Here is an 11,736-nt window from a genome sequence, read left to right as displayed (position 1 = left end):
TTCGATGGTTCTTTTGTGTGTTTCTTTGATTGATTCCGAGTTTTGTCAGCAGCTTAGGCAATTTCATAGGGTTTGTAGTAGTGGTAGTGAGGAAAAGAATTATGACCTTGTACCTCCCGATTCTGAGGAAAGGGTTTGTTTTTCTACCCGAATTGTTGGAGAGCGCCCCTTTTTCTATGCGTACGACTTCATTTTTAGTCAAATGAATATTACTCTTCCTTTTACTCCTTTTGAGACCAACCTATTGTGGTCTTGTAATGTAGCTCCATCCCAGCTTCACCCCAACTCCTGGGGTTTTATCAAAATCTTTCAGTTGTTGTGTCATGAGTTTGGTATCCCTGCTTCACAATCCCTTTTCTTTTATCTCTTTGTTTTGACAAAGCCTGGGGTGGTTAAGAAGAAAGCCGCTTGGGTTTCTTTCCGAGCTTCCCAGGGAAAAAAGGTTTTCTCCATGTTTGATGAATCTTTCTGTGACTTCAAGAATTACTTTTTTAGGGTCTGAGCTGTTGAAGGAGCTCGGCCCTTTTTTCTGGATGAAAATGATGAGCCCGCCTTTCCTTTGGAATGGCAAAAGAACGTAATGGTGTCTAAATATACGTGGGAGATGTTAGATGAGGCTGAGCAAGCTTTTGTGTCTGTGCTGGAAGAAAACTGGGGGCAGCCTCCCCATCTCGACACGAAGAAATTTTAGCCAACCCCTCTCTCCTCCGAGCTGAGCTCGGTAGTGGTCAATTTTTGGTTTTGATTGTTTTGTCGATTGTATCTCTTGTAAGCTCTTTTCTTATTCATAACTTGGTTTTCCGCTATTGTGTTTTGTTTGCAGAGATGATTAAGAATAATGAATCCATGAAGGCCTTTAAGAGGGCAAGAAAGGCTATTGCAGCTCAAAACGTCTCGGTTAAGGTGGCCAGTGAGGGATCATCTCAGGTTCAGTCGAAGCCGGCCGTACCGAGCTCGCCGGGGGTGAGGAAGGTAATCCCTACTCCCCGGGTTCGTTTGGATGATCCTCCTCAAGTTTCTGTTGCTACTTCTGGTGCTCCTCCAAACAAAAAACAAAAAACAACTAAGCCTTTCAACCTTGATGCCCCTGACTTTGACGCGGTTGAGTTTGTCGATCAGCAGATTGGTCTTTACAGTACCATTCCTACCGACGATGTCTCTCTCCTTCGCCACTTGGATTTTATTACTCACAGTAGCGTCAAGATGGCGCATATGGGAGCTGCCCTGTACCGAACTGCCCAAGACCTCCCTCTTCATGCTACCAAAGCTTTTATGGAGGAGGCTAAGCAAGAGTTCGATCGTATGAAGGGTTTGAAGGAGGAGCTCCAAGTGAAAGTAACCAAGCTAGAGAAGGAGTTGGAGACCGAAAAGGCTAGTTCTGTTGCCTTGGTGGCTTCTGTGAGGTTGGCTGAAGATACCGCATTGAGGCACAAGGATAGCTATGTTACGGCCTACAGGGAAGTGATGCGTCTCAGGGAGGAGTTGGAGTCTGCCCGGGTTGATTATGCCGAGCTCCAGGGTCACCTTGTAGGCAACGTAAATGCTGCTTATGAGAACCTGAAGGAGAAAGTTCGAGTTCTTGCTCCCGAGGTTGACCTTACTCTTTTTAGCCGAGACAATGTTGTAAAGGATGGCAAGATTGTCCCTGACGACCCTGACGACGATGATGTTGAACCTCCCTCTGTTCTTGCTGCCAAAGCTTCCGTGGTGCCAACTTCTTCAGCTCCTTCAGCTGAGGCCGGTCATCTTGTGTAAGATCCTGACTGTCAAATCTTGAATCGGGATGATGGGACTGTGGATGTTGTGCCCATTCAAACTCGCCCTCCTTCACCTCGTGCTGCCGAGAAGCCTTCTGATAAATAGTTTTTTAAATGTTTGTGTAGATAGCCCGGCTTGTGGGCTTTTAAACTCTTTATGATGTTTGCTGACTGTTGACACTCTTTTGGTTGCTTGTTTAGCAACTTTATTTTGAAAAAAAAATAGTTTCCAAGTTCTTGGGGATGGTTTTGGTAGCCTCTTGAGCTTGTTATTATTATAACTTTATATCATGTCTGTTTGCATCTGTCTTGGTACCTTTCTTAGGTTTTTTGGTAGTGTTGGAGCCTTGTTGCTCGACCTCTTTGGATTGCCTTTGTGTTTCATACTTGTGACTTGATTCCTTTGAGGTTGTGGATGTTTGGATCCAACTGGTATATCGACTTCCTCGTTTTGGCCTGAAGTTATTTCTAGTAATCCGTTTTGCTTGGACCTTTGTGAGGTCTCTGTTAGGAGTTACTTTTTATAACGTTAGAACTTTTGGGAGGCCGACTTCGTTATGTTAGTTATTTCTAGTAACCCTCTTTTTTGGACTTTGTTCAGGTCTCTTTCAGGGATTACTTTTATAACTTTATATTTTGGGCCGACTTCATCATGTCAGGCCCTTCTAAGTTATTTTTGTAATCCTCTTTCTTGACGTTGTTCAAGTTTCTTTCAGGGATTACTTTCATAACTTTATGTTTTGGGCCGACTTCATCATGTCGAACCCTTCTAAGTTATTTTTGTAATCTTCTTTCTTGGACCTTGTTTAGGTCTCTTTCAGGGATTACTTTTATAACTTTATGTTTTGGGCCGACTTCATCATGTCGGACCCTTCTAAGTTATTTTTGTAATCCTCTTTCTTGGACCTTGTTCAGGTCTCTTTCAGGGATTACTTTTATAACTTTACGTTTTGGGCCGACTTCATCATGTCGGGCCCTTTTAAGTTATTTTTGTAATCCTCTTTCTTGGACCTTGTTCAGGTCTCTTTCAGGGATTACTTTTATAACTTTTATGTTTTGGGCCGACTTCATCATGTCGGACCCTTCTAAGTTATTTTTGTAATCCTCTTTCTTGGACCTTGTTCAGGTCTCTTTCAGGGATTACTTTTATAACTTTTATGTTTTGGGCCGACTTTATCATGTCGAGCCCTTCTAAGTTATTTTTGTAATCCTCTTTCTTGGACCTTGTTCAGGTCTCTTTCAGGGATTACTTTATAACTTTTTATGTTTTGGGCCGACTTCATCATGTCGGGCCCTTCTAAGTTATAGTAATCCTCTTTTATAGGACTGGCCAGACCTCTTTCCAGGGATTTACTTATAACTTTGGTTATTACGACTGGTCCGACTTCTTTACGTCGGCCAGTCTTTAAGTTATTTTTTAGCAATCTATTTTATTAAGACCTTGTCAGGTCCTTTCTATGGATCACTTTCGATAACTTCTTACATTATTATGTTTTCATCTTTTTCGATTTTGTAGAAATTGGGTTTAATCCTCGTTTGGTCAACCTTTTAATGAATTCGGTTTTCATCTCTGTTGGTCTTTATCATGATCGTGCAGTGAATTTGATTTTCACTTTCTGCCGATCTGTAGCTTTATAATTAGACGATGAATGTTTAAGATTAATGCAGCTTGAGAATTTGTAGAAGATCTAAACAGATTTTATTCAAAAGAAAATACAAATATATACATGCGGGAGTTTTATCCCTCTAAATCGGGCAATTTGTAGGTCTTGGCTTGGCGCCTCATTAAAAAACCTTTTCAGGAAAAAGAGTGCGCCTTATCCTAAGATCCTTTATCATCCCTAACTATAGTACCTTCTTAGGTTACAGGCGTGCCATGACCTAGGAAGCTCTCGCCCATCGAGTTCGGACAGTCTGTAGTAGCCCTTTCCAAGTACTTCTATGACTCGGTAGGGTCCTTTCCAGTTTGCTGGCAGCTTTTCTTCTCCAGGTCGAGTTGTTCCGATATCATTTTGGATTAGGATGAGGTCATTCTTAGCAAAACCTCGCTGCACTACCTTTTGATTGTATCTCGAAGCCATTCGACGTTTTAATGCTTTTTCCCTGATCCGAGCTCTTTCTTGGACTTCCGGAAGTAGGTTGAGTTCTTCCCTTTGAAGTTGGGAGTTGGCTTCTTCATTATAGTGGATCACTCTAGGCGACCCTTCTTCAATCTCCACTGGGATCATTGCCTCTATTCCGTACGCTAATTGGAAAGGTGATTCCTTTGTGGTGGAGTGCAGCGTCGTTCGATACGCCCACAGGACTTGTGGGAGTTCTTCAGCCCATGCTCCTTTTGCATCCTGTAATCTTCGCTTGAGCCCTGCCAGTATGACTTTGTTGGCAGCTTCGCCTTGTCCATTGGCTTGGGGATGTTCTACGAAAGTGAACTGGTGTTTTATGTTCAGGTCGGCCACTAGCTTTCTGAAGCCTGCATCTGTGAATTGAGTGTCATTGTTTGTGGTGATGGAGTGTGGAACCCCGAACCTTGTGACAATGTTCCTATATAGGAATTTTCGACTTCTTTGAGCAGTGGCATTAGCTAGGGGTTCTGCCTCGATCCACTTTGTGAAATAGTCTACCCCTACTATGAGAAATTTAACTTGTCCCGATCCCTGAGGGAAGGGTCCAAGAAGGTCGAGTCCCTATTTTGCGAATGGCCAAGGTGAGGTCACGCTGATGAGTTCCTCTGGCGGGGCGATGTGAAAGTTAGCATGTTTCTGACATGGTGTACATGTCTTTACAAACTTCGTGGCTTCTTTTTGTAGAGTTTGCCAATAGAACCCTGTCTGGAGTACTTTTTTGGTAAGTGCTTACGCTCCGAGATGATTGCCACAGGTGCCACTGTGTATCTCTTCTAGGACTTCTTTTGTGTTGGAAGTCGGTACACATTTTAACAATGATATTGAGATCCCTCTTTTGTATAGGATATTGTTTATGATAGTGTAGTATTGTGCCTCCTGTTTTAACCTTTTTGCCTCCTTTTCATCTGTAAGAATCATTTCTGTTTTGAGATAGTTGATTATGGGAGTCATCCATCCTTGATCCAAGCCTGTTATGGCTAGGACTTTTTTCTTTTCTGAGATTGATGGGTTCTACAACATTTCCTGGATGAGGCTTCTATTGTTGCCCCCTGGTTTGGTGCTGGCTAGCTTTGAGAGTGCATCAGCTCGGGCATTTTGTTCGCGGGGTATGTGGCGGATCTCATATTCCCCAAGTTATCTGAGTTGTTCCCTGGTTTTATCCAAGTACTTTTTCATGGTGGGATCCTTGGCTTGGTAGCTCCCTGTTATTTGTGAAGTGACTACTTGTGAGTCGCTGAAGATGATAAGCTTTTGAGCTCCAACCTCCCTAGCCAGCTTCAAACCAGCAAATAGTGCCTCATATTCCGCTTGGTTGTTTGAGGCGGGGAACCCAAACTTGAGGGAGAGTTCGATTTGAGTCCCTTGGTCGCTTTCAATTATCACACCCGCGCCGCTTCTAGTTTTATTTGAGGAATCGTCCACGTAGAGATTCTATTTTGTGGGGAGTTCCGGGGTGTCTGTGAATTTTGCAATGAAGTCGGCCAGGTATTATGATTTGATGGCTGTCCGAGCTTCATATTGAAGATCAAATTCGGACAAATCGATTGCCCATTGAAAGATTATGCCTGCTAGGTCTATTTTCTGTAAAATCCCTTTTATGGGCTGGTTGGTCCAAACCTTAATGGTGTGAGCCTGGAAGTATTGACGAAGTCGTCGAGATGTCAGTATGAGTGCGTAGGCAAATTTTTCTATTTTTTGATAGTTCAGCTCGGATCCTTGTAATGCTTTACTGATAAAGTATACGGGTTGTTGCCCACTGTCGTCTTCTCGAACTTGTGCTGAGGCTGCTGCCCGACTTCCTACTGCGAGGTATAATATGAGTGGTTCTCCTTCTCATGGCTGAGATAGGATAGGTGGTTGTCCCTGGAATCTTTTGAAATCTTGGAAAGCTTGCTCGCACTCCGTTGTCCATTCGAACTTCTTTCCCTTCCTTAGAGTGACGTAGAAGGGGAGAGATCTTATTGCCGATCCGGCTAGAAATCTGGACAAGGCTGCCAACCTCCCATTGAGTTGTTGTACCTCTTTGACACAAGTCAGGCTCTTCATGTCGAGTATGGATCGGCATTTATCTGAATTTTCCTCGATTCTTCTTTGTGTGAGCATAAAACCCAAGAATTTGCCAGCTTCTACTGTGAAGGTGCATTTTGCGGGATTGAGTCGCATGCCATGCCTTCTTATAGTGTCGAACACTTGGGTCAAGTTGGACAATAGCGTCTCTTCACTTTGTGTCTTTATTAACATGTCGTCCACATAAACTTCCATGATTTTTCCGATGTGATCCGTAAAGATCTTATTCATTAATCTTTGATAAGTAGCTCCCGCATTTTTATGAACAAAAGGCATGACGATGTAATAATAGTTTGCTTTTGGGGTTAAGAATGAAGTTTTTTCTTGATCGGTTGGATACATTAGGATTTGGTTGTATCCCGAATATGTGTCCATAAACGAGAGGTATTTATATCTGGAGGAGGCGTCTACCAGAGCGTCGATACTTGGGAGTGGATAAGGATCTTTTGGATAGACTTTGTTGAGATCAGTGTAGTCGGTGCACATTCGCCACTTCCCATTTGATTTTTTCACCAAGACGACGTTAGCTAGCCATAGTGGATACTTTACTTCTCTTATGAATCCTGCCTATAGTAGAGCTTGTACTTACTCTTCCATAGCTTGGGATCGTTCTGGCCCGAGCTTTCTTCGCCTCTGTTGTACTGGCCAAGATCCTGGGTAGACCGCCAACCTGTGGCACATTAATTTGGGGTCTATACCCGGCATGTCTGCAGCCTTCCATGCAAAGAGGTCGATATTATCTCGTAAGAACTATATGAGTGATTCTTTTATGTCTCCTTTTAGGATCGTACCAATATTGGTTGTTTTGTCCGGGATGTCTCCGATCTGGACTTTCTCTACTTCACCTTCGGGTTGTGGGCGGAGTTCTTCCCGCCTCTGAACTCCACCGAGCTCGATTGTGTGGAATTCTTCTCCTCTACTTCTGAGGTTTAGACTTTCGTTGTAACACCAGCGTGCCGTCTTCTGGTCTACTTTTATTGTAGCTACCCCTTCCGCGGTTGGGAATTTCATGCATAGATGTGGAGTCGAGACTATTGCACTGAGCTAATTCAATGTTGTCCGACCTATTAAGGCGTTGTATGCAGAACTCACGACGACCACGATGTAGTCTATCTTGAGTGTTCTTGACTGGCTTCCTTTGCCGAAGGTTGTATGTAGTGAGATATATCCAAGTGGTTGCACTGGGGTGTCTCCCAGTCCGAATAGGCTGTTCGGATATGCTCTAAGTTCTTTTTGTTCCAGGCCAAGCTTGTCGAAGGCAGTTTTGAATAAGATGTCGGCGGAGCTCCCTTGGTCTATCAGTGTGCGGTGAAGATTTGCGTTTGCCAGTATAATAGTGATGACCATGGGATCGTCGTGTCCTGAGATGATACCGGATGCGTCTTCTTTGGTGAAAGTAATTACGGGGATGTTGGGTGCTTCCTCCTTTCTTGCCTTTGAGTGGTCGAGTTGGGGGTATTTTTTCAGTGTGGTAGACTTCTCTATAGACATCCACAAGGGACACCCGAAGAGGGGTGTAATTGTGATATTTTTTATTTTTTCCCCATGTCGATCTTCCTTCTTTTTGGACTCTTTATCCTTATCGCGAGAGGGATAGGGAAATCCAGATTTTGAGGTCTCCCCTAGTCGAGAGTTTTCCTCCATGTTGATGTACTTCTCTGCTCGTTCTTGCACTTCGTTCAGAGATGTGGGGTGTTTTTTCGATATAGATTGACTAAAAGGTCCCTCTCGCAGGCCATTGATGAGGCCCATGATGGCGGCCTCTGTTGGTAGGCTTTGTATGTCCAGGCATATTTTGTTGAATCTTTCCATGTAGCTGCGAAGACTTTTCCGATCTCCTTGCTTAATTCCTAATAGACTCGGGGCGTGTTTAGCCTTATCTTTTTGGATGGAAAATCTGGCCAAAAATTTCCTGGCTAAGTCGTCGAAGTTTGAGATGGATCTAGGAGGTAGATTGTCAAACCACTTGATTGCTGTTTTTGTTAAAGTAGTTGGAAAGGCTTTGCAACGAACTACATCCGAGGCGTCAGTGAGGTACATTCTACTTCTGAAATTGCTGAGATGATGACCGGGGTCTGTAGTGCCATCGTACAAAGTCATATCTGGAAGTTTGAAGTCCTTTGGGATTTTGGTCTTCATGATCTCCTTAGTAAACAGATCTTTGTCCTTGCTGGAGCTATCCTCATTAGAGGATCGATTAGCTTTGGCCTTGAGGTCGGCTTCGATTTTTAGGAGTTTGTCTTCTAACTCCCGGCGTCGTCTTATTTCCCTTTGTAGGTTTTTCTCAGCTTTTCGTTGATGCTCCGCCTTTTTTTCGAGTTGCTTTAAGCGATCTTGAAGTGTCTCCATGGCTCCTACAGCTGATGAATCGTTGTTTTTGTTAGGTTGAGGAGTATCATTTGGTGTAGTGTCCGCGTTCTTGTGCGGCGTTCTATCTTCCAGATCCGAATCGTGGTCGTTGTCATGGTCGTCCGCCATGGTGATGGGATGACTTCCAAGTTCCCCGGCAACGGCGCCAATGTTTCGAGGGTTACCTGAAACTGTAGGTCAATCTCGGACGAGATCTTCTGTACTGGTCGGAGATGACGTGTCCGGCTGGTGAGTGACGGCCGGAGCTGTTGTATCCGACTTGTGGACTGGCTACGCTGCTGATCCTTTATCACCGGAGGGTGGGGGGGTACCTACAAGGGACTCCGATGCTTAAGTTAGCAAGGGTATTAAGCAGGTTTTTAGTAGAATCAGAGTATGAGTTATACCTGGGTGCTCCAGTGTATTTATAATAGTGTGGAGTGACCTTCTTAGATAAGATAGGTTAGTTATTTTTATCTTATCTTATCTTATCTTTGAGTGAGGTCAGCTTATCTTCAAGGGAACCACCCTTATCTCTATAGGCTTGGGTTGCCTTTGGATCTGGGTCGTATTCCTTGAGTTGGGCCCTTTTTGGACTTTCCTGTCAATTTGGCCGAGCTCTTTGGGAAGAGGTCGGATAGTCTGACCTGAAGAGGTTGGTCGCTTTGTCGCTAATCATCCCGGGTCGGATAGCTCAACCCAGGGTATGAACAACAACCAAGAGCTTGTTGTCCCAAAATTGGCAAGAATGTTAAGATCTCACAAGAAAATGAATGAGGCTAACATTAGTCAAATGAACCATTTGAAAGAGGTGGGGATTAGCATACCAAACATATTTAGGTCATTAGCTAGCTAGTGTGGTGGGTATGAAAATGTTAATTTTATAATTGAGAATATGCATAATCAAGTTACAAAGCAAAGAAGACAATTACCTAATGATTTAAATTATGCAATGGCTTACCTGGAAACGCTAGCAGCAAGAGATCAAAACTTGTTCTATAATGTTGAGCAGGGCAGAGAAAGGGTGTTTTGGAAAATTTTTTAGTGTGATGGCCAGTGTTAGTTGGACTACGATTTGTTTGGGGATGTGCTAGCATTTGACGCCACATATAAGAAGAATAGATACGAATTGCCATAATCAAAATATTGTATTTGGTTATCTGATAGTTTTGAATAAGAGGAAAATCACATATGTGTGGTTACTAAAATAACTTCTCATAGCAATGAAGGGAAAGACACCGACTTCAGGAAGTATTTTCTGATGCACATCATAGGTTATGTGCTTGGCACTTGATGCGTTATGCAACAAGCAATATTCACAATTCTTAGTTTACGAAGATGCTTACAAAGTTAATGCTAGGTAATTACAAAGTTTGTGTGTTTGAACAAAAGTGGGAGGAAATGGTTGGATACTTTAGAGTGGAAGATCGTGAATGGATAATAGATATGTATGGCAGAAGGAACATGTGGGCTACCACTCAAATCCAAGAAAAATTCTTTGTTGGGTTTAGAACAACTTTGAGGTGTGAAAGTTTACATGTTGTCCTCAAAAGTTATGTTAAATCACGCCATAATTTAACAGAATTTGTTCAACACTTCCAGTGTTGTTTGAGCTACATGCGGCATAAAGAGGATTTGGCAGATTTTAAATTATCAATTAGACAACCTGTGATGCAGACACACTTTTGACAATTAGAAAGCTCAATAGCTACCATTTATATCCAGAAAGTTTTTATGTTATTCCGTTCAATGCTTCACAAGGCCAGCTCATTGAAGGCTATATATAAAAAGGAAACAAGTTCTTACAAGATATATCAGGTGTTAAAATTTTACATGCCTAACATGATATATCATGTGTCTTTTCATGGGGAGTAAGATGAATTTAAATGCAAATGCATGAGAATGAACTCTTTAGGTATTCCATGTAGTCATATACTTGCTGTTTTGGGTTTTCTAGACATTGCAGAGTTGCCAAAATCATTAATAATGCAAAGATGGACTAGAAAAGCTAAGGAAGGAATTAGTTGATATGATGACATTGGCGGTTTGATGGAGGATTCCTTTGGCATTAGTTAGCATGCATGCTTGGCAAATTGATATAAACAAATAATGAATGAAGGGTGCCTAAAAGGGGATCTATTTAATGAATCAAGAGATGCATTGTTAAATATACTTCAATGGATTAGGGCTCATAGTAGGGAGGATAACATAATGGAGGGGCATGCAAAAGACATATATGAAGGCCTTGAAAAGAATGGAAGTATTGAGATAGAGACCATAAGGAAGCCTAAGTGTTGCAGCTACTGTCGCAGGGGAGGTCATAACATAACTACGTGTTTTATAAGAAAAATGGATGAAAGGACACCCTAATTTGATAGCAACGGTGAGGATAATGGTCAGGGTGAAAACTACTCCTTCGTAGATGATGAAAGTGATGAGTATGTTCACACTAAATGGTTTGATGATGAAGAAGTAAGTACAATAAATATGTTGAGTATATTTTGTTACCATAATATTGTATAGCAGCTAATTAGCCTTTTTTTTTTTGTAATTTTGATCCAATAATATTTTGATTTCTCAACATATTATGAAGAGAGTGGTGGCGATGTTGATTCCTCAATGGATTTTGATTCTGAAGGTATAAAATATTTTAACTTTCATTTTTTATTATATTTATTTTATTTTAAAAAAATTAAAATTATGCCTCTTAAATTTTAAGGGCAAATGATGATGATTAGAGGGAGGCAGAATTGTGTAACTCCTTTTTTATGGAATCATGTTGCATTAATTGTTTATGTAATCCCATGGTTTAATTTCTTAACCTGCATAATGAATAGATGATGATTTCTCATGCACTTGTATTTGTTCAATCTACAGAAGCAATACAGCTTTCATTTATTCGGACTATTACATTTTAACCTTTTTTCTTTTATTTATAATTATGACAAGAACTTGATATTGCCATATTGGTTGTAATGGGGATCACTTGATTTTAACCCTCTTGTTTGTGTACTTTTTCTTGTTTGGTTCCATTTATATACATATTCTTGCTTCAGGATTGAATATGAATAACATTAGGTTCTACTTTTGTAGTTTGACGGGTTTATATGTATAAATAAACAGTTAAAAAAATGCATTCACACAACAAGAAAAATGTTGAGTATCATCGAGTTTACCAATGGAATGCATCTAACGATATAAACGGCGCCAGATGATGTTTACAGGTGGATTATTTTGTCCGACGCAAATTACTGGTGGATTTTGCATTGAAGTTTGCAATCAATACGATGAAAATAAGCGATTGGTTACCAGCAGATTTTTTTTATGGTAATTTTGGCGCAATATTACTTTTTGTAGCACACATTTACAGTCGGATTTTTTCACCGGTAAATCCGACTGTATGCATTTTATTTTGCACAATTAGTGAATAATTAGTAGTC

The sequence above is a fragment of the Arachis ipaensis genome, chromosome B03 (genome assembly GCF_000816755.2).
Source record: "Arachis ipaensis cultivar K30076 chromosome B03, Araip1.1, whole genome shotgun sequence".
NCBI lineage: Eukaryota > Viridiplantae > Streptophyta > Magnoliopsida > Fabales > Fabaceae > Arachis > Arachis ipaensis.
Note: the sequence above shows the minus strand (reverse complement) of the source record.